The following is a 25,740-nucleotide window of genomic DNA, read 5'->3' as shown; positions in this document are numbered from 1 at the left end:
ATTTGGTCTTTGCTCTAATGTCATAGAGAAAACAAAAGCTAATTATCCAATCTAAGGTGTGATATTGGTATTCTTTTTAGTACAAGATTTAGCACACATTACCTTTACAACTTCAAATTTTAGATATCTTCGTACCAAAAGCTATCATTATAGTTAAGTTAGTTGCCACAATCTTTTTCAACTGTAATAACAAAATTCTTGTCGAATTTTATTTTCTTCTTAACAACTTCATATTTGTGAACCATAACTATGCTATATTTGTTGTTTTGCTAGCACATTAGGCATCAAAACCATGGGTATAAAGTTCGAACAATATGAAACATTTTCTTCTATGCATTGTAACTTGATATTCTATGGGTCAAGTCGGCAAAACCAAATGGGAATTGAAGTTCTATGGTATCTTAAGCATTGTTCACCATAACGTTCTCCTTTTACATTTTAACATTGGCAAATGAGCTGGATATGCTATCACTTTTGAACATAATATGCAAAGCTCTCAAATATAATACGAAGTGCGAAATTTATATCATATTCTTTAGTGGACACCAACTAAACAAAATTTCTTATACGTTCAAAGAATTTTTTTTTCTAATTTTCCTAATTCGCGTACTTTTATTTTCTCACAAGCAAAGACATTGAATATATCGCTCTATTTTAAATTGATTTGTTAATTATTTATATATTAATTCTAGCTATTTCTTGCGAATCAAGTAGGGCAAAATACACCTAATACTGGAATACCACCAACAGAAATATAATGATATCACTAATGTGCTGTGGTACACCCTGATAATTTATTAAAATAGAATATGAAAACTTTGATTAACACGGATTAACAGGGAAATTAAAAGTTTTATAGATGCCGATAAACTAAGCAAAGAAATATGTAGGCCTATTAGCTCAGTTGGTTAGAGCGTCGTGCTAATAACGCGAAGGTTGCAGGTTCGAGACTTGCATGGGCCATTTGAAGAAATATGTTTTTTATAACCATGAATTTTCAGAGTATAAAAATAATGGCCTATCCATGTCAACGAGTGTTGATATGTTTCTTTTTATCTTTTATAAGTTTTTGTTTTAAGAAAGAAATTGAATTGCGTATAAAACCTTAACAATGATACGATGGAAATCTTTGAAACATGTTTCTACCAAACAATATGTATATGGAGCAAATTATAGCACTTATTATGTTACTACATAATTGTCTTCCTATGAAAAAAGTTTGCCGGAACATGTAACTTGATGGAAGCTCTATCCCTAATACCCAAAAGTACATGTATTTGACAAGTTCTTTACCTTAGTAAAAAGAGCAAAACTTCTTGCAAAATTTACATAGATTAGTGTTTTGAAATTTATACTCTTTATTTTACCAACGTAACAATCACATCCCATTCTTCCTTTATTGCTGAGAGGGCCATAATCAAAATCCAAATGAAAGTTAAGCTCTTGCCAATTTTTTTTAAATATCTCCATGCATTCGTAGTGAAGGATAGATTATAAAACTTTCTAATCTTAATCTCTTTCATAAGTAGATTTCATGTAGAATGATATGGAGCAGTTTGGATTTTACTATGTCATCAAATCAAGTACGATTTTTAGATTATTACAGTTTTATTAGTTAAATATATCACTCAAAAAATTTAGCTATTTCTTGCGAATTTGGTAGGGCAAGATGCACCTAATACTCGAATACCACCAACCAATATATAACAATATCACTAAAGTGCTGTGATACACCCTGATAATTTATAGAAAAAGAATATGAAAACTTTTATTAACACGGATTAACAAGGATATTCAAATCTTTATACATGACGATAAACTAAGCAAAGAAAATATATAGGCCTATTAGTTCAGTTGGTTAGAGCTTCGTGCTAATAACGCTGAGGTCCCAGGTTCGAGACCTGCATGGGCCATTAGAGGAAATATGTTTTTTAAAGCCATGAATTTTCAGAGTATAAAAATAATGGCCTATTGATGAATCCATATTTGACGATATATTTTGGTTTGATTTGAGTGGATTTCATCACATAAACCCACGTTTATTCATGTAAATAGCATGCTTTTGTGTTTTCTCTCCAAAATGTGCCTAATTGCGAAAATATACTATTTTATGCCTATTTTAATCATGTTAGTCCCACTTTTATGCTATTCGGTGCCATGACATGATTGTTAAGTGATTTTAGGTCCTAGAGGCAAGTTTGGCAAGGCGAAAGTAGAACGAAGCATGAATAAAGTGAGAAAACATGAAGAAAACAAAGGAGAAGCACACATTGGAGTGTGCGTGCGCACAGCCACCTATGCGTACGCACAAGAGCCACAAAACCATGTGTGCGTACGCACGACATCCTGTGCGTACGCACAAGAAGAAAATCAGTATGTCTGCGTACGCACAGGTACCAGCGTGTGACCTCAATAATGCAAATCGATGGTGGTGATTTCTGGGCCTCCAGAGCCCAATTTTTGGACCCTCTGAAGCTGATTCTTTCTATATTAGACACTGCCTCGCTCCATGTGAAAGGGGGAGCAATTAGCGTTAGATTTTAGTCATGTAGTTCATTTTCTAGAGAGAGAAGCTCCCCCTTCTCTCTAGAACCTAGGGTTTTTAGTTTAATTCCCTTGTAATTTCTATGTTTGATTCTTGTTTTGATCTAGTTTCTTTTACCTTTCTTTACTTTATTGTTTTAATCTCCTTAGTTTATCTTATTAATTTCTCATTTTGGTTATTCTTATGTTTAAGCACACTCTTGTTATTTTAATTTACATTTAATACAATTTATGTTTCATGTCATTTATTGCTTAATTGAGTTGCTATCTTTACTTTCCTTGCTTGGTAGTTGTAGCATTTATTATTTCTTGTCATTTTACCATGCTTTCTTTACATGCCCACCAAGTGTTTGACAAAATGCTTGATTGGGCTTGTACCTAATTTTTCACACTCTTGGTTGAGAAATTGGGTGTTTGGGTGAACTTGAGTGGTGAATATCCATTCCACATTGTGTGAGTGTTGTTAATTAATTTTGTTTCCTTTGACTCTAAGTGACCTACTATTGTTGACTTAGGACTTAGGGATTGAGATTAATTATGCCTAGTTGACTTGTCCTCGATGTAGGGTTGACTAATTGGGATTAATTCACAAACAATTACCACGTTTGTGGTCCACAGCTAGGATAAGAATCCTTAATTACCCACTTCTTGCCAAGAGTCCTTTTTAGCTTTCAATTTCCATTTTCATTGCCTTTACTTGCCTTCATTTAATTTCTTGCATGTTAAGTTACCTTCTTACATTTTAATTTCTTGCCAATTGCTATCATCAAACCCCCATTTCTCTCATAGCCAATATATGAGCACTTTAATTGTAACTCCTAGGGAGAACGACCCGAGTTTTAATTACTCTTGGTTTATATGTTTTGAATTTAATATTTGATAGTGAGAATTCTTGTTGGTTTGGACTATGCTATGAACGAATTGATACTTTTAATCCATTGATTCCAAACTATACACAAGAATCTCTCATCGTCAAATTTGGCACAGTTGCCGGGGAGTTGCAATGGTGTTGTTGTTGGCTATTGTATATATGTTAACATGTAAATAGCTTGCTTTCTGATTGTCTTTGTTGATGGTTAGGATTGGGATCCCGGAGGACATTGGACATTTTAGCATTGGTGGGGAAAGCAAGCACAAGCCACCATAGCAAGGGCTTTTCCAATTGTCTAACTTAAAGACATTAAATAAAAGTGTTTGGTAACGTTGTTCTAACTCTTCTCTTTTTGTATATATTTTGGTTTATTGCATGTTTGTTTGCTTTGTTACCTTAGAATTAGTTTAATTTTAAAATTTGTAAGTTAATTTTGGTTTGGATCATGAATTTATGGGTTCTTGCATGTTTTGGTGTTGAGTTTTGATTGAGCTAAGGCTTGGTGCGTTGGATTTTTTAAGAAATTTTTTTTGGGAAAAACAGGGCATGTGTGTGCGCACACCCTTGTGCGCACGCACACAACAACAATTTTTCACTTCCTGTGCGTACGCAACCCACCTGTGCGTACGCACACAAGCTTTTATGCCCTCTGTTCGCAGCGCCAGCACGCCTTGTGCGCACGCGTTCTCCTGTTTTCTGCGACCTGTACATGCGCACCTGCTCGTGCGTGCGCACACATGCCCTTTTTCGCACTATCTGTACGGACGCACAGGCTTGTGTGTCCATATGCCAACTTGCAACCACTCTGGTGGGAGCGTTGGCACAGCCTGTGCGTGTGAACCTCTGCCCCTTATGCTCTTGTGCACGCGCGCGGACCTGTGTGCGCACGCACACATGATCCAACAAAAAAAGTGTTATGTGCATGCGCACAGCTCTGTGCGCACACACACGTCTTTAGACCCTCTCTCCAGCAGTGCTCGCACATCTTGTGCATCTGAACGCCCCATAATTCTGGCTGGTGTGTGTATGCACACATCTGAACGCCCCACTCCTCACCTCTTTTCTTCTTTCCTTCTTTCTTCTTCTACCCCCTCATCCCGACACGGCCACCCGACCCATCCTTCCGGTGACCACCACCATCACCGTCCGACCACCGCCACTGCCGGAACCACCACTGCCACCATCTCTCTCTATCTCTCCCCCTCTCTTTCTTCTCTTTTCTTCTTCTCTCTTCTTTCTTTCTTCTTTTTCTTCTTTCTTTCTTCTTTTCTCCGGCGAAGTTCCGCCACCGTGAGCCTCACAGTGGCTAACACAAGTGCCACTGTTGCCTATCCCTTTCTTTTCTATTCTACATCTTTTCAGTTTTCTTATTTTAACTTTAATTTTCTTTCTATGCATAGTTGCTTGTTTGATTTTCGTTTTCTTTATTTAATTTTGGTAATTTAGCTTAAGTTTTGTTTAATTGTTTGTTTGCTGCTTCGCAAGTGTTCAATTTTGACTTATGGGTTGTTTATGCTTGAAATTTTAGCTTGAATTATTGAATATGTGCACTGCATACTATGTGTTTGACATAATGCCTAAATGAACTTTTTGTTTAATTCATATGTTGTCATGACCATATGTGTTAGACTATATCCTTGTTTGGCATTCTAATCAAGAATTGTGCACTTTTGAATGATGATGATGTTATTTGGGATTGAAATTTCAATAATATACTTGTTTAATGCTTTGAGTTGCTAGAACCAAATTGATTTAGAAATTGACTTTTAATCTCTTATTTGGTGCAATTTTTAACAAGTACATATTGAATTTAGTGAATTGAATGCAATTGCTTGTTCATGATGGTTTTTAAGTCAATATAATCACATCATAAGGTATTTGCTCCTTGTTAATGCTTTACATTTGTTTGAGTTGACTTGACTTGATTCTTATCAAGACTTGTCACTTTTTTGTAGCAAGCACCTTCCCATGTGATTATTTGATTGTTCTCAAGGATGAATAAGTAGTTTCTCCTCATCATTGCATTGGTTATTGTTTGTTGTGCTATTTTATATCAATTTTGCTCTTTCACTTGCACAACTTCAATATCCAATAATTCCTACATTCAATTCACTCTTGTTGGTAGTTGCCTAAGTTTGCTTGTCCTTAATTGATGCTCATCTATTGCTTGCATCTTAGGCCATTTAATTGAGGAACTCATGCTTACTTTTTCATTGTGTGGATGCCACTTTAACTGGCCGTTGTGTGTATTCCACACCACTATGCAAACTTCCTCAATTAGATGCTTATTTGCTCGCTCCTTTACCCTTTTGTGCCACTTGCCCTATGATTCTTAATTATACTTTATTCATTCTTTTTGAGGATGAGACGTGAGGCAAGGAGCCGGGAGAGGAGGAGAACACCGAGGATGGAGACGCCAAGAATCCGTTGGACATTGGCGGTTTCCACACAACGCGAGCCCCCGCATCTACCAATCGAAGGTGGAACCACTTGGGAGACATTCTCCCCAGATTGTGTTCGTGCACGGAGGACCATGCACTGCTTAAGTGTGGGGGAGGATTCATCATTTTTGGGGCATAAACTTTCTTTCCAAACACTCCGCATTTTACTTTGTTTTTGTTTCTTTTTACTATGTCTCTTGTAGATATTTGGAGTATTTTTGACTGTTGCATTGCATTTAGTATATATACACTACAAGAAAAATACCCATTCAGCCACACTTTTTTTAAGCTATATTTAAAAAGCTTAGCCTATTCATAGAATAGGCTACGCTTTTCTAGGTGTTGCCTTTTTTTAGAGAAAAAGAAACACAATTCTGGCATCATTTAAAAAGTGTAGCCTTAGGTATTATAGAAATCACTTGTAAAGCGTATTTGTATGTTAATATCTATGAGTCCACTTTTTATATCAAAGAGAGCGCTTTTTGAGGGTAGCCTATTTGTTAAGTTTTGGGTGGGCTTCAAAAGTGATGCCTAATAAGCGTTTTTCCCTCTTTTTCCCGATCGAAAGCAAACTCACAACACTTAGTGAAATTTTTGTTCCATCCAAAGCTCATTATCCCCTTTCTGAAACTCACAATACTTAGTGAATCACAGTGCCTTTATCCCCTTTTTGGAACCACACGAGTCACAGCGCCTTTGTTCCCTCCAAAGCTCATCACTCATCATCACGAAGAACCTTCTCTGAAACCCTCTGTGAAATTTTTGTTATCACAGCGCCTTTATCCCTTTTCTGAAACCCTCTCACCATCGCGAAGAACCACACGCAGCACTCACTATCGCCACTGACCGTCGCTCCTCTTCGCCCTCCTACACTGAGCTGCGCCGCTCTCAGCATCGTTATCTCTGCGCTTCTCATCATCCTTTCCCTTTCAGTTCGATTGTCATTGCTGTAACCCTCACCTTCGCCATTCTCAGTTTCTCACCGTCGCTGGTGACTATCGCCACGCAGTAACCACTCACCACCAGTCACCGTCGCTGTTGATCGTCGCTGTTGCTGCACTGACCATCACTCTTCTTCGCTGTTCTTCTCATAATCATCTTCTCTGTCCTCACATCATTGAGTATGTATGTATTGATTTCTATTTGGTTCTGCAATTTCAAAGGTTTAGGGTTCCAATTTTAGGGGTTTTAATCTATAAAATATGGGTTTGTGAATTGTGATTTGATAACATGCATGCTGTTGTTGATGAAGATGCGTGGTTTAACAGATTATTTTTTTGCCTGTTTTGTACTTATAAATAACTAACTCATTCGGGGGAAAGTGTTTATGATAGTCTATTATTTATTAAGAATTAGAATGCTCATGATAAGACATAAGTAAAAACTGGAAGAAGTTAGGGAAAAGAGTATTGGCTTTCACAACAACGATGAAGATTTTTGTTCATTGAAATATTCATTCAATTGGACACAAGGGAAAACTTAAGAAAAATATTAATTCCCTTATGCTCATGATTGCTGATTGCAGATCCTTCTTCACGGGGCATCTACCTGAGGGAGGCTACTGCTTTCCAACAATCTACTGAGGTGAGAGCATAATCAGCTTGTGCACCATTGATGATCAAAGTATATCTTTAGGTCAAATATTTGAAAAAATTATGATTTGAAAATGGATTAAATATTGGAATGAGGGAAAAATACTACTAGACATGCTACTTTTGCATTTGTCTTTACTTAAGCATGTTTAGGTGAACCAATTAACAAAAGAAAAATAGAAATTGTGTTGATAGTTTAGACTTAGAGTATTTTGATTGTTTTCTTGTTCAATTGCTTTTATATTTTTGTTTGTTTATATATGCTTTGTAGGACTCATGATGACCATTTTGTGCTTTCCTATTCTCTCTTAAGAGTACTTTTATTTTATCATAACTTTTTAGTAATTTATTAATAGAACGATAGATTTGATAACATGCATGCTGTTGTTGATGTAGAGTTTTGTTGCAGTGTTTAAAACAAGAGCAATATGATATTCTTTGAATAAATAGAAATGCAATGGTAAAATTTTATGGTTGTAGAATGTGGGAAGATCAGGTCAGAATTTGGATTGGATACTAAATGAAATTTGATTTCCAACTTCAGTCTTAAACAGCAATCCTGAAGTGTGTGCTGTTTTAGCGCTGATCAGAAAGCAATGTCCTTCCATCTTGATTTTATGAAGTTGAATGAATCCATTTTCTAAATTTACAGCTCTGTGCCTTTCTTCTACTCATAAGCACTAACATAATTTTTTTTTGTATTCTTTTAGGAACAAGTAAAGCTACAAAATTCTTGAGAGCCAATTGAATTTCTCTTTTCAAAGTACCGGAAGAAACAGTAGAGCTACTTGGGAAATCTGACCTATATTTCTTTAGCCCCGAGCATCCTCTATTGACCAAACAAGCTCAGAAAGCCATTGACTGGGCTGTGGATGATAAATCGAAGCCAGGTATTATGGTTTTTGCCTCTCAGTTCCATTCCAAAATTTGTTCAATAAATGAGTTAGACTCATTGTCAGTTCGGATTTTCCATTTCGTGTTGTACTACTTTGCAAGTTACTATTTCACAAAATTAAAATGAACTGGAAAGAAACTTTGAGTTGTCTTGTGCCCTATATGAAAATGATTTTAATCTGTGTATGACTGTGGTAATATTACATGTTAGAAACATATAGGATATACCTGATTTATTTTTTTCATCTAATCAGTTTTCAGGGTTTATGATCTTTATGTACTTCTTTGAAACTTACTTGGATATATGACAACTTAAGGCACTGATAAACCCCAATTTTGTGGTTTATATTGAGTAGAAATTGGGGGATTTCGTTAATATTTCTCACACTTATTCACTAGAATGGCATGATTTTGTGTTCTCTTCCTAATTTTGCTTCATGATGAAAAATATGCTTATTTTGCCTTAGAATTGCTATATTTTGAACCTCTTTTATTGCCATTCGATGCTGTGGTGTATTTGTTAAGTGATTTCAGGATTTATAGGGCAACGATGGCCTAGAAGAGAGAAAGAAAGCATGCACAAGAGGAAGGAACATGAAGATTTGGATTTTAGGGAACTTCAGAATGGGCGCGCATACGCACTTCACGCGCATGCGTGGATGAGGATAGCTGGAAACGGCGCGCACGGAAGGACGCATCCGCGCGGATTAGAGAAATCCCACCGATGCGCATGCGCATATTGCGCGCACGCGTGGATCTCAAAAGCAATCGGCGCGCACGCGAGGAGGCTGCATGTGACCTCATTAAAGGAAATCGTGCCTGGCGATTTTTGAGGCTCATCAGGCCCAAATTTTAGCTGTTTCTGGATGGAAAAGACCCAAGGATGCTAGGGGGAAAGGGGGAGATCAATCATTTTACACATAGACATAATTTTTAGCTAGTTTGAGTTCTTTGTTCTTCTAGAGAGAGAAACCTTTGTTCCTCTCTAGATCTAGCTTTAATTTGATCTTCCCTTGTTGAATTCTGAATTGGATCTTGTTAATTACTAGTTTTAATTGTTTAATTTGAATTCCCTAGTGTAATTTTGGTTAGATCTTGTGTTAGTTTTATGTTTCCTTGTTGTTTGTCATTTCATACCCATTTCATGAATATTGTGGATCTTGATTTGTTATTGTTGCATTGATGATTTCCATGATTAATTATGTTGTTTGAGTGATTGTATGTTGATAATTGTTAGTGGGTACTTGTTAGTTCAAATTTAATTCCAATTTAAATAGGTCATTTATTAATGCTTACCATGTGTTTGATGAAATGTTTCCTTTGATTATGGAGTAGTCTTTTTTACTCTTGGCCTAGGCTAAGGGAATTGGGTAAGCTTGAGTCATTGGGTCTAATAGATTTGATGATTTGGGAACCCTTAGTGGTCAATTTGATAGCCATTGATACTAGCCTACTATCAAGTTAATTGGTAGTTAGGTTGGACCTTATGGGTTGATGTTGACCAAACCATTTAACATACTTCAAGTATAGAAGTAAACTTAATGAGTTTGGTTCCTCATAATTGTCAAGATATGATTATTAAACAAGGATAGTGACCCCAGTTCCCATGTCTAGCCAAGAGTTGCTTTTATCATTCATATTTGAAAACTCAAAAACCTTGATTGCCTTGTTTTAGTTATAGTTACTTGCTTAGTTTAGAATTATTTACATTTTGCTCTAATTGTTTGAATTAGTTTCTTACATTCCAAGATTACTTGCTTGTTAAGATTCCTAGCTTAATTTCTTGCTCATGACTTGCAACCCCGGATTTCTAACCAATGTTGAAGCACATGTTGCCCATTCCTTGTGAGACGACCCGAGGTTTGAATACTTCGGTTACTTTTATTGGGGTTGAACTTGTGACAAACAAATTCCCTTCTAAATTTGATACTCGAGGATTGTTGTTGGAAAGAGCTATACTTGCAACGGGATTTTATTGAGAAATTCTATACCAACATAGTCCACGGGTTCCATCAAATTTTTGGCGCCATTGCTTGGGAATGGTTGCAACATATGCCTTGATATTGGTTATGTGAATATGTGAATATTGTAGATAGTTTACTTTTTTTTAATACTTAGGTATAGTTTAGATTTCTTTTGCATGTGTGCTATGACTCCCAAGTTTGATGACTCAGTCTCAACCGAATTCTAGCTTAGCCGAGTTTGACCCCGATATTGAAAGGACTTTGTTACACACTCGGCAAGCTAGACGGCAGTTGGATTATACGGCTAGTTTTTGTGCGGTTTTATCTAGGAGCTTGCGTAAGCATCATGCTGCTATCCATTTTTTGTGCGGTTGAATTTAGCTCCATTAAAGAAGTTGGCGGCGAAGTTTGCATTAGCTGATAAGAGCGTGATCACTGTGATGGGAATAGCAGAAGATGTACTTGTGGCAATCAAGGACTTGGTCTTTCCGGTTGACTTTTACATCCTTGAAATGCCTCCAACAGAAAATAGAAGCTCATCCTCCGTTCTACTTGGTAGACCCTTCCTCAAGACCTCTAAATTCAAGTTAGATGCCTTCACCGGCACATATTCCTTTGAGGTTGGAGACAAAACTATCAAGTTCAATTTGGAAGAAGCCATGAAGCATCCTCTCGAAGAGCATTCCATTCTCCGATGTGATGTAATCGATGAAGTGGTAGCGGAAATGCGAGAAGAAGATCACAACAAGTTATGCTACCCTATTGTTGAAGAGACAGATGACCAAGAGGGTGAATATGAGAAAGTTGTTGAGAATGAACTCCGTGAGCCTGATGAAAAGGAACCTCAACTTGAGGCAAATAGTGAATTGAAGCCTCTTCCACCTCATTTGAAGTATGCTTTCTTAGAGGACAACCAAAAGTTTCCAGTCATTATTGCTAGTGAGCTTTCTACCGAAGAAGAAGAAAATCTCCTAGATGTTCTAAGAAAGTACAAGAAGGCAATTGGTTGGAGCCTAGCTGATATTGTGGGGATTGACCCTCGCAAGTGCATGCATTGTCTATTTCTCCAAGAGGGAGCTAGGCCGGTTAGGCAACCGCAAAGGAGGCTCAACCTGACCATCCTTGATGTGGTAAAGAAGGAGGTCACTAGGCTACTTGGTGCGGGTATCATATACCCAATTTCTGACAGTGAGTGGGTAAGCCCAGTCCAGGTTGTTCCCAAGAAATCGGGCATCACTGCGGTTAAAAAGGATTATGGTGAAGTGGTCACCAAGAGAGTACAAAATGCGTGGCGAGTGTGCATCGATTATAGGAGGTTGAACGCCGCTACAAGAAAGGACCACTACCCTTTGCCCTTTATCGACCAGATGTTGGACCGTTTGGTGGGTAAATCCCATTATTGCTTTCTTGATGAATTCACTGGTTACTTCCAAATTCACATTGCTCTTGAAGATCAGGAAAAGACAACATTTACTTGCCCTTTTAGCACCTTTTCCTACAAAAGGATGCCATTTGGACTATGTAATGCACCTGCTACTTTTCAGCGGTGTATGACCAGTGTCTTTTCCGATCTAATGGAGAATTGACTGGAAGTCTTTATGGATGACTTTAGTATTTATGGAACTTCATTTTATTGTTGCTTAGAGAACTTGGCCAAGGTCTTAGCTAGATGTGTTGACACTAATCTTGCCTTAAATTTTGAAAAATGCCACTTTATGGTAAGACAAGGCATAGTGCTAGGACATGTAGTATCTCATGAAGGCATTTATGTAGACCCGGCCAAGGTCGATGTTATCACCACTTTACCTCACCCCTCGTCTGTGAGGGAGGTCCGCTCGTTTTTGGGGCATGCAGGATTTTACAGGCGCTTTATCAAAGATTTCAGCAAAATTACTTTTCTATTGTCGCGCCTACTCCAAAAAGATGTGGATTTTGAGTTTGATAGTGCATATGTGAATGCATTTGAAGAGTTAAGGAGAGTTTTTACCACAGCATCGGTCATACGAGGCCCCAATTGGACGTTGCCATTCGAGATAATGTGTGATGCGTCAAACCATGCTGTAGGTGCTGCGCTTGTACAGCGCGATGGTAAACTCCCTTATGTCATTGCTTACTCTTCTAAAACACTGGATGCTGCACAATCCAACTATACCACTACGAAAAAGGAACTCCTAGCTATTGTTCATGCTTTAGATAAATTCCGGTCTTATTTGCTAGGATCCAAGATAGTGGTATACACGGATCATGCAGCTTTAAAGTACTTATTGACAAAGAATGAGTCAAAACCTAGACTCATACGTTGGATCTTGCTTTTGCAAGAATTTGACATTGAGATTAGGGACCAGAGTGGGTCTCAAAACTTGGTTGCGGATTATTTAAGCCGCCTGGAAAATTTAAAATTTGACCCATTTTCGATCAACGACTCATTCCCATTGGATAGTTTGCATGCTGTGTCGGATAGTTTTCCTTGGTTTGCCCCAATAGAGAACTACTTGGTTGCGAAAATCTTCCCTCCCAACTTTTCTAAAAACCAAAGGGACAATTTGAGGAGTGATTCTAAATACTACATTTGGGATAACCCTCACTTGTGGAAGAGAGGCGTAGACCAAGTAATTCGAAGATGTGTGCCAGAATCTGAAATTCAACCCATTCTTGAAGCTTGCCATTCGTCCGAATGTGGTGGACACTTTGGCCCACAAAGGACAGCTAAAAAGGTGTTAGATTGTGTATTCTGGTGGCCAACCTTGTTCAAGGATGCTAACCGGTTCTGTGTGTCTTGCCATCAGTGTCAGAAGTCGAGAAACACGTCCCAAAGGGATGAGATGCCTCAGCAACCTATGTTGTTCTATGAGATATTTGATGTATGGGGCATTGACTTTATGGGACCGTTTTCCAACTCAAGTGGGTATCTATATATTCTGTTAGCAGTTGACTATGTGTCAAAGTGGGTAGAAGCAATACCTACCCGCCTTGACGACGCCAATACCGTTGTTTCTTTTATTAGAAATCACATTGTATGCCGTTATGGGTCGCCACGAGGAATCGTGAGCGACCAAGGATCCCACTTTTGTAACAGGAAAGTAGAGGCACTATTCAAGTGCTATGAGGTATTGCATAAGGTTGCTACTGCTTATCATCTGCAAACCAATGGACAAGCGAAAGTGTCCAACCGGGAGATCAAGAGACTCTTGGAGAAAGTAGTCAATCCACAAAGGAAGGATTGGAGCTTCTGGTTAGGAGATGCACTATGGGCGTATAGGACGGCCTACAAGACTCCTTTAGGGATGAGTCCCTTCCAGATCGTCTATGGTAAGGCATGCCACCTTCCGGTGGAAATCGAGCATAAAGCCTATTGGGCAGTAAAGCAGTGCAACATGGATCCAACCAAGGCAGGAGTGGCCAGGAAATTACAGCTACAGGAGCTCAAGTGTTTGAGGAGCGAAGCATATGAGAATGCCCGGATTTACAAGGAAAAGACTAAGGCATTTCATGATCATCACATCCGAAAGAAGGATTTTCAAGAAGGTGATGAGGTTCTCCTCTACAACTCGAGGCTTAGATTCATGCCTGGCAAGCTCCCGTTCTAGATGGGAAGGACCCTTCAAGGTGAAGGAGATAAAGCCCTATGGAGTGGTGGAATTGTTTGACCCTAAAAGTGAAGCAACTTTCAAAGTGAATGGACATAGAGTGAAGAAGTACCATGGCTACAAGCTCCCAAAAGAGCTAGAGGTGTTCCTGCTAACGGATGCACCAAAGGGAGAGGAAGCTTAAGCAGAGGACCGTCCAACTTAAGGACGTTAAAGAAAAGTGCTTGGTGGGAGGTACCCACCATGGTAAGATCTTACTTGTGTATACCATTTTGCTTTTAGCCTTAGATTCTTGTGAATTTTGTGACTTCTAGATGTTGTTGATTACTTAGGAATGCTAGTTTTATTGTTCTTGTTGGATAACTAGGATATCTAGATAGATTTCATCATTTTGGTATGGATGAATTATTGAAGTTAGAGAAAATGCTTTGTCTTGAATGCTGCATGAATTTATAAGTGTTTTCTTGACTATTAGCTTGAACATCTGCCAAAAAGGTGTTAGAATAGCTTTTTCCTATGTTGTATAAAAAAAAAAGAAGAAGGGAAAAAGGGCATTCGCGCACGAGCGCACTCTGCGCACGCGTACCGGTGGTGCATTTTATACTCTTGGGCCAAACACCCGAGAGTCATGCCCACTTTGTGCCCATTTCGTGCTAGACACCCACGCGCCAGCGTACGTGCCTCTTGAGCGCCCCCTTGCAATTTGACCATCGACGCGCAAGCGCACTATGCGCACGCGCGTCGATGGTGCAATCTGAACTCCCTAGTACAAAAACCAGAGAATTGTGCCATACTGGTGCCCAATCTGTGCCCACACCGACGTGTCCGCACACTGCGCGCATCCGCGCCGGTCGCCAATTGACTCAGGCATGCGTCCGCGCACTGTGCGCGTCCGCGCGCCTCTGCTGTATACCAACTCTGGTACAATTTACCCGAGACTTAGGCCAACTTTGTGCCTGTCCTATGCCAGGGGCACAGCTGTATTCACGCGTACGCGCCAATGACGCGCACGCGTCCCTTGACTAACCCTCACCGACGCGCCAGCGCACCGTGCGCGCGCGCTGGTCGCGCAAACCAGTTTTAAAGCTAGCGTGCCCTGCTTCTATCCCTCTCCCATCTTCTTTCTTATTTCCTTCTTCTTCCTACTCCATCACCTCTCTTCTTCTTTTTTCTTCCACAATCCACCACCACCGTCTCCGGTTACTTACCGGCGACCACCACCACTTCCTGTGGCCCTACATCTCTTCTATCTCTTTCTCATCTTCACAAAAGAAAACGCCACCTTGTTCTTTTACACTTCTCAAGGTTTTACTTCCTCCATATCACATCTATTACTTTATTTGCATAATCTCTTCTTCTAGTTAGATTTTTCTTATTTATTTACTTATTTTCTCTTTTAGTTGCATGCTTTTACTACTTACTTTTTCTTTGTTTACTTTTTCCTCCTTCATGTTTTTCCATGATTGTTGAATTTAAATTTAATTTTCTTTGATGGTTCTTCTTGATTGTTTTCAGTGTCTTTGCCATGTAAGTGATGTTATGTGATGATTGATATTTCATTTTGGGCTTCAAATTGGCTGAATATCTCATAATTGCTCATTACTTGATAACTGCACAGCTAGTGTTCGAGAAAATGCATGAATGCCATCTTGGTTTATTTTAATCATGTATCTTCAATTTGGTACTTCCTCCTCACTCACTTGTTGTCTTCCATACGCATTGAGTCCACTCTGGTTGCTAATTAGATACTCATTGAACACGACTTGCTCTTTGTTATGGATGGTTGAGATTATTCTTTTCATGCCGTTATGCATGCTTCACTCCCTCTTGCATCCTATGCCAAGTGTTGTGACCTATGTCTCTATGATTACTTTATTGCAATATTTCTTTTGGACACTATCCTTCACTTGCATGTTTTTGTTGAGAAGATTCTTTGGGTTTAATGCATTCCTTTTTCCCTTCCTTTTTCAGGATGGCCACCAAGAACGGCAAGGAGAAAGCTTCAAGGAAACCGGCCGCAAAGAGGGCACTCCAAAGGTCAAACTCTAAGGCGCACTCTTCATTAGGAGCCAAACCCCTATCCAAGAAGGCGAAGGCATCCGCTCCTATTGATGAGAACGAGAAGAGCAAACCGGCAAAGGATTCTTCAAAATTCCCCAACTGCTTCTGTGAACTTGTGTTCCCCGCCATGGTTGAGAGGAATTATCATGCTGAGCATCTACTCGCTCCGCCGGACAAGGTTGCTCCTTGTATTCTACCCCGCATTGAACGGCGAGGATGGAAGTTTCTTTTGAGAAAACCACAAGAGGTCAACCTCTCATGGGTGGTAGAATTCTACACTAACTACCATCTTCCCTCTCTTCAATCGGTATACGTGCGCCGGAAGCAAGTATCAATTTCAGAAGAGGCTATTCAGCAAGTGCTTAATATCTTACCGGTACCAAGTGACATGGATGGCTACCAAGAGGTCTTACGTCAACGAGAAAAGTTTGGATTTGATTGGGACTCGATCCTCCGAGTCATTGCTGAACCAGAGACATTTTGGACCCATGGTCGATTCAGGATGAGGCCCAAGTGCATTGACACACATTTCCTCACTGTAGAAGCGAGAGCTTGGGCCTAGATCCTATCCCACTATGTGCTACCTAGCACTTATAAGTCGTCCTTCACGGCGGATCTCGCTTTGCTTGTTTGGTGTATTCTCACGGAGAGACCGGTGAACATTCCACTTCTTATCAAGCAAGCGATGGGACAAGTCCACGCCTGGGGCAATTTTCCATTTTCAATATTAGTATCCGATTTAGTTGTTGTTGCAGGTGTTCCTTGGGAAGACATGGATACGAAGGCTATAATTCCGGCTAAGGGCGATGTGGTCCTAACCGAAAAATACTTACATCTTCCCATGAACAACCTAAGCCTTGACATAACCCTTCTATCTACTATTCCTTCCACCTCATCATCACCACCACCGCAAAGATCCACACATCAAAGGATAGAAGATCTACACTGGAAGATTGATAGATATGAGCGGCGCAATCAACGCCGATACACTTACATCAAGAAGCTTCTGCGTTGTGTTACCCCTAGCATGGAGGAACCCAAAATATTCACATCCACCTCAAACCCAAGTGATGGAAGCTCTGATGGAGGGGATAGTGAAGGTTCCGGTCCCGACCGTCGTTTGTGCATTGTTAGTAGCACGGAAGACCGTGCTAAATTCTAAGTGTGGGGAGGTCGTTCGACCGATCTCCATGGGTAACAATCTCTTCCTTTCAACACCCATGGATTTATCTTTTGCTTAGTAGTTAGTACATTGCATGTGTAATTAGTTTTTCTTGTAAATACCCCTTGCATGATAGTTAGTTTCTATAGAGTTACTTGGTCAAAATAATGACTTCTTCCCCAAGAAACTGTGTTTTGGGGTACCCTACCAATTTTGAAAATTTTTTTTGCAATAAACTTGCTTCAAGAATGTATTTTGGAACATAGTGATTGAGTCAAGAACACAAGCATGTAAGTTTTGAGCCTATTATGTGGTTATATCTTTTAACCACTAATTTCCATTCTTGTGTGCATTGTTCTCTCTCTATGAATGTAATCTTTGCTTTGTCTGATTCTATATGTCCATTACTTTGTGTATGAATGCATTTACATGATTGAGGCCATCATTTCAATAGTCACTTTTCCCAAACGGCCTTAACCCTTTTATCTACCATTGCTAACCAGTTTTGAGCCAATGATAAACCCTTTTTGTTCTAAACAGAGCACATCAACAATCCTAAGTGGAAAACAATGGATGTCCCTAGATTTGGATCTTTGATTAGCTTAGGTGAGTTAGGGTGTGTGTCATTCAAATGGGAGGGTGTACTTGGAAACTTGGGTAGATATAAAGGTGTGTATTTGTAATTGTAATTGGAAATTTTGGGAAGTGGGAACATATTCATGTATTGAATGATTGAGCCGTATGCATTGGAACTTTTATACATGAAACCCCAAGAAAAAGGGGACCAAAAAAAATTTTCATGTGTATATATGAGAATGTAAGAAAAAAATAAAAAAAATATAGAAGAAACAAAAATAAAAAAAGAGAAAGCAATGAAAGGGGACAAAAATGCCCCAAGACAAAGTAATAATAACAATGCATATGGGATGTGAATTGGAAAGAATGCATGAGTATGCGAAAAGTGAAACCCATGGGTAGCTAGATATTGTATTATAGTTGTATAGGTTGTTCTATGTGTCTAGTGGGATCTTAGGTTAATCAAGGACTCAAATTTTAAGCTCACTTGACCATATACATCCTTACCTTCACCCTATCCCCATTACAACCCATGAATAAGACCTCATGATACTTGTAAGCATGCATTAAGTAATTGTTGATTGTTAGATGAAAGATAAATCTTGGAAAGCATGATTAGGAGAGGATTGAGTGACGAACCTTATACATTTGAGCAAATAGAGCGGACACACTTTCGGTGACGGTTCAATGCTCAACTCCTTGTTCCCGGCTTTCACAAGCGTTCATCTAGCAAGTTATATGCCCTTCATGTTGATTTTCAAATTGGTAGGATTCATGAACTACATAGCATTCTCACCCCGTATGCTCATATGTGTTCTTGGAGGATAGATTTACCCTTGACCAAGTAGATAGACGATTTTACCTTAGCTGCATACATTCACTTAGGTAGTTTGCATTTCATAAACCCTTTCTCACCATGATCTTTGGTCTTTTTATTTTAAGCATGAGGACATGCTTGGTTTAAGTGTGGGAAGATTTGATAAACCCCAATTTCGTGGTTTATATTGTGTAGAATTTGGGAGGTTTTGTCAATATTTCCCACACTTATTCACTAGAATTGCATGGTTTTGTGTTCTCTTCCTAATTTTGCTTCATGATGAAAAACATGCTTATTTTGTCTTAGAATTGCTATATTTTTATCCTCTTTTATTGCCATTTGATGCCGTGGTGTATTTGTTAAGGGACTTCAGGATTTAAATGGCAAGGATGGCCTAGAAGAGAGAAAGAAAGCATGCACAAGAGGAAGGAACATGAAGATTTGGATTTTGGGAACTTCAGAATGGGCGCGCACATGCACTTCACGCGCACGCATGGATGAGGATAGTTGGAAGTGGCACGCAAGGATGGATGCATTCGCACAGATCAGAGAAATCCCACCGACGCGCACGCGCATATGGCGCGCACGCGTGGATCACAAAAGCAATCGGCGCGCACGCACGCATGACGCGCACGCGCGGAAGGCTACATGTGACCTCATTAAAGGAAATCGTGCCTAGCGATTTCTGAGGCTCATCAGGCCCAAATTCAAGCTGTTTCTGCATGGAAAAGACCCAAGGATGCTAGGGGAAAGGGGGGATCAATCATTTTACACATAGACATAATTTTTAGCTAGTTTGAGTTCTTTGTTCTTCTAGAGAGAGAAACCTTTGTTCCTCTCTAGATCTAGCTTTAATTTGATCTTCCCTTTGTTGAATTTTGAATTGGATATTGTTAATTACTAGTTTTAATTGTTTAATTTGAATTTCCTAGTGTATGTTGTTTAGATCTTGTGTTAGTTTTATGTTTCCTTGTTGTTTGTCATTTCATACCCATTTTATGAATCTTGTGGATCTTGATTTGTTATTGTTGCATTGATGATTTCCATGATTAATTGTGTTGTTTGAGTGATTGTATGTTGATAATTGTTAGTGGGTACTTGTTAGTTCCAATTTAATTCCAATTTAAATAGGCCTTTTATTAATGCTTACCATGTGTTTGATGAAATATTTCCTATGATTATGGAGTAGTCCTTTTTACTCTTGGCCTAGGCTAAGGGAATTGGGTAAGCTTGAGTCATTGGGTCTAATGGATTTGATGATTTGGGAACCCTTAGTGGTCAATTTGATAGCCATTGACACTAGCCTACTATCAAGTTAATTGGTAGTTAGGTTGGACTTTATGGGTTGATGTTAACCAAACCATTTAACATACTTCAAGTATAGAAGTAAACTTAATGAGTTTGGTTCCTCATAATTGTCAAAATATGGTTATTAGACAAGGATAGTGACCCCAATTTCCATGTCTAGCCAAGAGTTGCTTTTATCATTCATATTTGAAAACCCAAAAACCTTGATTGCCTTGTTTTAGTTATAGTTACTTGCTTAGTTTAGAATTATTTACATTTTGCTCTAATTGTTTGAATTAGTTTCTTGCATTCCAAGATTACTTGCTTGTTAAGATTCCTAGCTTAATTTCTTGCTCATGACTTGCAACCCCGGATTTCTAACCAATGTTGAAGCACATGTTACCCATTCCTTGTGAGACGACCCGAGGTTTGAATACTTCGGTTACTTTTATTGCGGTTGAACTTGTGACAACCGAATTCCCTTTTAAATTTGATACTCGAGGATTATTGTTGGGAAGAGCTATACTTGCAACGAGATTTTATTGAGAAATTCTATACCAACATAGTCCACGGGTTCCATCAGGCACTCTTGGATGTACTTCTTTATGATATTTATGTACTTCTTTTAAAACTGGGATTTTCGTAAGAGAACTAAATCTTAAAGGATTTATTATAGAGAGATGCTATTCATGGAAAACTATTGTTAGAATCTTTGATAGAAATCAAGAGATTGCTATTTACCTGCAAAATGCTTTTACTTAAATCTGATAATAAAATTTGTTGATTAAATATTTATATTTTTATTTTAAAAAAATCCTTGTATTGTATCTTATTTATCTGAGATATCAAATCTGCTAAATCAAAGTGCTTACTACTTTTGATAGGTAACGAGCTATTAGAATACTTTTAGTTTTGTTCAAGGTGAGTAACTGTTACAATTATTTTTTTCAGTTTCTTTGATTTGTTTGTATTGGTTTTGCAGTTATGTACCATTGTATAATTTTGACTATGTTTGTAGTGATCTGATGTATTCAAAATTTCAACTTTGTTGATCGGTATGTCAAGAAGTATTTGACTAGTCCATTTTGAGTTATTACTGAGTTGATAGTTCTTTCTTTGCATTCTACCATCACTTAATGTACTTTACTAATGTGAGTTTTGTTTTTCTTATTATCTTTAAGGATCCTGGCCCTAATGACAATGGTAGGTATTCAGACCACATGTTACTTGAAGTCGAGGTGAAGGATTTCAGAAAGGGTGTATAGGTATATTATCTGAATTCAAACCACATGCTTTAAGTTGAATTCTTCGAATTACTGTAATTTGTGTATCTGGTGAGCTAAGAATTCTGTTCCTGTGGAATGAATGGCTAAGTCTTAATATCCAAATATTTCATTTATCATCACATTGCAGATCAAGTGTAAGATGGGATGAGGCTAACATTGAAAAACAAACCCGTGAGGTAGAAAATTACTAAGCCTAAGACTCCATATCACCCTATGATTGATGATGAAGGCATGGAAAGAACATTGTTAAATCAAGAATTGTACAAGAATAACAAGCTGCTAGTTGCTGTTATCCAATTTCAGAACTTTGGTAAATTAAGAATTGTATGTATTTGGACATCATTTATCACCAATATTTTATTTTAATTTAACTTTTTTGCACAAGGCAGCTATAAGAAATACTTCATTACAAGTAAAGCAAGTTGATTCTAACTAGTTGGGGCAAAATATGCATCTTTTTGACCCTCATCAAGAGCTACTTTTAGGCATTTCATTAAGGGAAATGGGAGCAGTGACAAATCTGGAGTGAGTGATAGCTAAAGGGACTGTGACATCACTGGGTAAAGAAAAAGATTGCCTATTCAATGCCTCAAACTAATGTTTTTACAGAGTGATCAACAAATAAAACCCACTCTCTAGTTTCATTATGATATTGTGCTATTCTCATTTTCATTGCATCATGTTGTTGTCTTCAACTTGCTAAATTCTATTATATAATAGGTATATCTTTCACTCTATATTTCCTTATGTTAGTTATTGGTATTTGATAATTGCATAATATGATTTCCTGAAATTGTTGATTTCCATTGTTGTTTGGTGCACTGCTTACATTGCCGTTGCAGTTCTTGATTCCTTTCGTGCTGTTAATTGTCTTTTAGGTTCCTGGGATTCAGAGAGGTCAGGGGAGATTACTCAGGATTTGAATTATACAAAAGTGTTATGGGTTATGCACAACCTAATATAGGTCCTGCTAGCAGTGGCAAGGTAATTTACTATATCATCTCGTTTGTGTATTTCTTGTCTGCAGTGGATTATTTGGTAAATAATGCTGGGATTGGTTTGGGTGATAAATATCCTATTAGCAGTAAAGTTCAAGCTATTTGGAGTGAAGATAGGGAATGGTATATTCAGCAATTAATTTCTTTTTCTTTGTCCATTTCTTCAGCAATTAGTATGATGATCATATATATTTTAGTATTTCAACTCAGTTTGTGATCTTACTATTTTGGTTTAGTTAATTTCTATTTACACTTTTTTTGTGCACCTTTAGAAGAATTTTTTTGTTTAAACTTCTTAGAAGTGCAAGTATTTTTGCAACAGCCCCGCCGGGAATGAACAAGGGAATGAACATTGATACAATTATTAAGGCCAAGAGTTTTCTTGATAGTGATGAAGATCAGTATGAAAAAGATGTGTTTGAGTAGAATCTGAAGGTGCTTCAGAACATTTTTAGTCGTTATGCCAGGATTAGAAGATTAATGATTTTCTGTTTGTTAAACTCTTTTCGGATATAGAGTGCAAACTTTTCATTTTAATTGATATGTGATACAAGTTTCATGTGACTTAAATTATCTTAAGTTATATTTTGATTGTTAATTGCTTCTTAAGATTATATCTTTGAATTGTGTAAGGATAATTTTTATTATTTAAAGAAATTATTTAGTATAATTATGTGTTTAATTTTATTTTATAATATTTAACTCATTTAATTAAAAATGTAGAATTATATATGTAATAATATTATTAAATATTATGTTGTATAAAAAATTATTAAAATATTATATACACACAGAAAATTAAAAAAATTAAAAAATGAGGGACCTAAGGCTACACTTATATAGAGTAGCTATGGTTATACAGAAAATAAAAAAAATAATAAGGGACCTAAGGTTACACTTATATAGAGTAGCTATGGTGTACAATGTGGCTACGTTTTACAGGTGATGCAATAGCATTGGAAAGTGTAGCCTATTCTGGTAAAAATGGAAGCTGAAAAGCGTAGCCTTTGGTCCTAGACAGCATCACTTGAAAAGTGCACCCTATTCACAAATGCCAAAAGCGTAGCCCTTGGTGTAGAAAAGCGTAGGCTTTGAGAATAGGCAACGGTCGAATAGGAATCACCCCAAAAAGCGTAGCCGTAGCCCAGAAAGCGTAGCTGTAGCCTAAGGCATCATTTTTTTGCACTTTTGGCTAAACTTTTCAAGTGTACCTGAATGGGTGTTTTTCTTGCAGTGATATATACATTTTAGTTCATCCATAGCTATTGTATTATGCATTTTTGCATGCTATATAGTTTATGGATAGAAGTTGTGATTGGATGATGTGAATAGTATAGTGCCTAGTTCAATTTTGTCTTAATTATTCATGTTAATTTTTGGATGTTAAAAATTAGGAATAGAATTGCATCCATCACATCATACATACATATAGGAAATTATTTTGGTAAAAACAACAAGAAATTTTCATGAAATTATTTTTAGGGCATGCCATTGGTTGAATTGAGAAATTATTTTTCAAACTTGCTTGAAGTATTTTTCATAGAACATAGAAAAGAGCTAGAACAACATACCTTGTGAGATTTGAGCCCTAATTGTATGGTTGCACATCTTCAACCATAAAGTTTGTTCTTGTATGGTAAACTCCTTTTATGATTGTGATATTTGATTTGCATGATTCTATATGTCCATTATTTTGTGTAGGAATGCATGTATATGATTGAGGCCATTGTTCAAATAGCTCACTTACTCAAATAGCCTACCCTTTATCTTCCATTGTTAGCCAAATTTGAGCCTATGCCAAACCCATTTGTTCTTAATTTTAGCACATCATAAGCCTTAAGTGAAAAATAATAAATGTCCTTTGTTTGGGTCTTTGATTAGCCTAGGCTAGTGAATGTGTTTATCATTTAAGTTTGGAAAGTTTGGGAAGATTGATTGTGATAAAAGGGTGTTTTTATATTTTTGTCAAAATATTGGAAATTGGGTACATACTCATATATGAATTATGTTAAACCATATGCATTGATGTTCTTGTATATAATTAAGTTTGAAAAAGAAAAAAAATAATGATGAGAAAAATAAATAAAAGAAAAAAATAGAAAAGAAAAAAAAGAACAGTAATAAAAATGGGACAAAATACCCCAAAGTGAAGTCAATAAGAATCAATGCATATGTGTGATGATCAAAAAGAGAATACATGAGTGTGTGAAAAAGTGAAGAATGGTAGTTAGGTTTGCATTAGAATTGTATAGGTTGTCATAGGTTAGGTGGGAAGCTTAGGTTAATCAAAGATTCAAATTTCAAGCTCACTTGACCATATGCATCCTACCTTGACCCTAGCCCCATTACAACCCACGGATAAGTCCTCATGATATTTGCATTCATGCATCAAATATTAGTTGATTGTTAGACGACTTGCAAATCTTTGAGAAACATGATTAAAGGAGGATTGAGTGATTAAACCCTACACACTGAGCGATTAGAGTGTAAACACGTCCGGTGAGGGTTTCAATTGCTCAATTCTATGTTTCCATTGACTATCTTATATCTTCTTGCAAGTTGTTGAAATGAATTTTGAAAATTTCAAATCAAATCTTTGGACATTGATGATATTGCTATAATTGCTTTGTCTTGACCCTAAGTTTCAACTTTGGATTGATTGAGATTCTTTTGTTTATTTTTGCCAAACTTAATAGGAACCATAGTGTACATATATATAGATAGCATTTAGTGTAGTTGCATGCATGTAGTTAGTTGTATTGAATAAATTGCCTTTCCCCTTTATCCTTCTCCTTTGATTGTGATTAGCATGAGGACATGCTATTGTTTAAGTGTGGGGGAATTGATGAATCCATATTTGACGATATATTTTGGTTTGATTTGAGTGGATATCATCACATAAACCCACATTTATTCATGTAAATAGCATGCTTTTGTGTTTTCTCTCCAAATTGTGCCTAATTGCGAAAATATGCTATTTTGTGCCTATTTTAATCATGTTAATCCCACTTTTATGCTATTCGGTGCCATGACATATTTGTTGAGTGATTTTAGGTTCTAGAGGCAAGTTTGGCAAGGAAAAAGTGGAAGGAGGCATGAACAAAGGGAGAAAACATGAAGAAAACAAAGGAGAAGCACACATTGGAGTGTGTGTGTGCACAACCACCTGTGCGTACGCACAAGAGCCACAAAACCATCGGTGCATACGCACGACATCCTGTGCCTACGCACAAAAAGAAAATCAGCATGTGTGCGTACGCACATACCTGTTCGTACGCACAGGTACCAACGCGCACCGGTACCAGCGCGTGACCTCATTAATCCAAATTGCTAGGGGCGATTTCTGGACCTCCAGAGCCCAATTTTTGGACCCTCTGAAGCTGATTCTTCCTATATTAGAAAAGGCCTCACTCCATGTGAAGGGGGAACAATTAGGGTTAGATTTTAGTCTTGTAGTTCATTTTCTAGAGAGAGAAGCTCCCCCTTCTCTCTAGAACCTAGGGTTTTTAGTTTAATTCCCTTGTAATTTCTATGTTTGATTCTTGTTTTGATCTATTTTCTTCTACGTTTCTTTACTTTATTTTTTTAATCTCCTTAGTTTATCTTGTTAATTTCTCATTTTGGTTATTCTTATGTTTAAGCACACTCTTATTATTTTAA

General features: G+C 37.6%; 1 long non-coding RNA gene and 2 other non-coding genes across 3 annotated transcripts; 2 read left to right on the top strand and 1 right to left on the bottom strand.

Annotated features, from left to right (window-relative positions):
- Positions 890 to 963, top strand: TRNAI-AAU. Its single transcript has one exon. It is a non-coding gene; the product is annotated as a tRNA-Ile (tRNA).
- TRNAI-AAU lies at positions 1,840 to 1,913 on the top strand. The gene has a single exon. It is a non-coding gene; the product is annotated as a tRNA-Ile (tRNA).
- Positions 2,353 to 25,506, bottom strand: LOC110272250. The gene is made up of 2 exons (XR_002363345.1): positions 25,430 to 25,506; positions 2,353 to 2,444 (listed from the first exon to the last, which is right to left on the bottom strand). It is a non-coding gene; the product is annotated as an uncharacterized LOC110272250 (long non-coding RNA).

The sequence above is a fragment of the Arachis ipaensis genome, chromosome B05 (assembly GCF_000816755.2).
Source record: "Arachis ipaensis cultivar K30076 chromosome B05, Araip1.1, whole genome shotgun sequence".
Lineage (NCBI taxonomy): Eukaryota > Viridiplantae > Streptophyta > Magnoliopsida > Fabales > Fabaceae > Arachis > Arachis ipaensis.
Note: the sequence above shows the minus strand (reverse complement) of the source record. Positions and strands in the feature narration are given on the sequence as shown.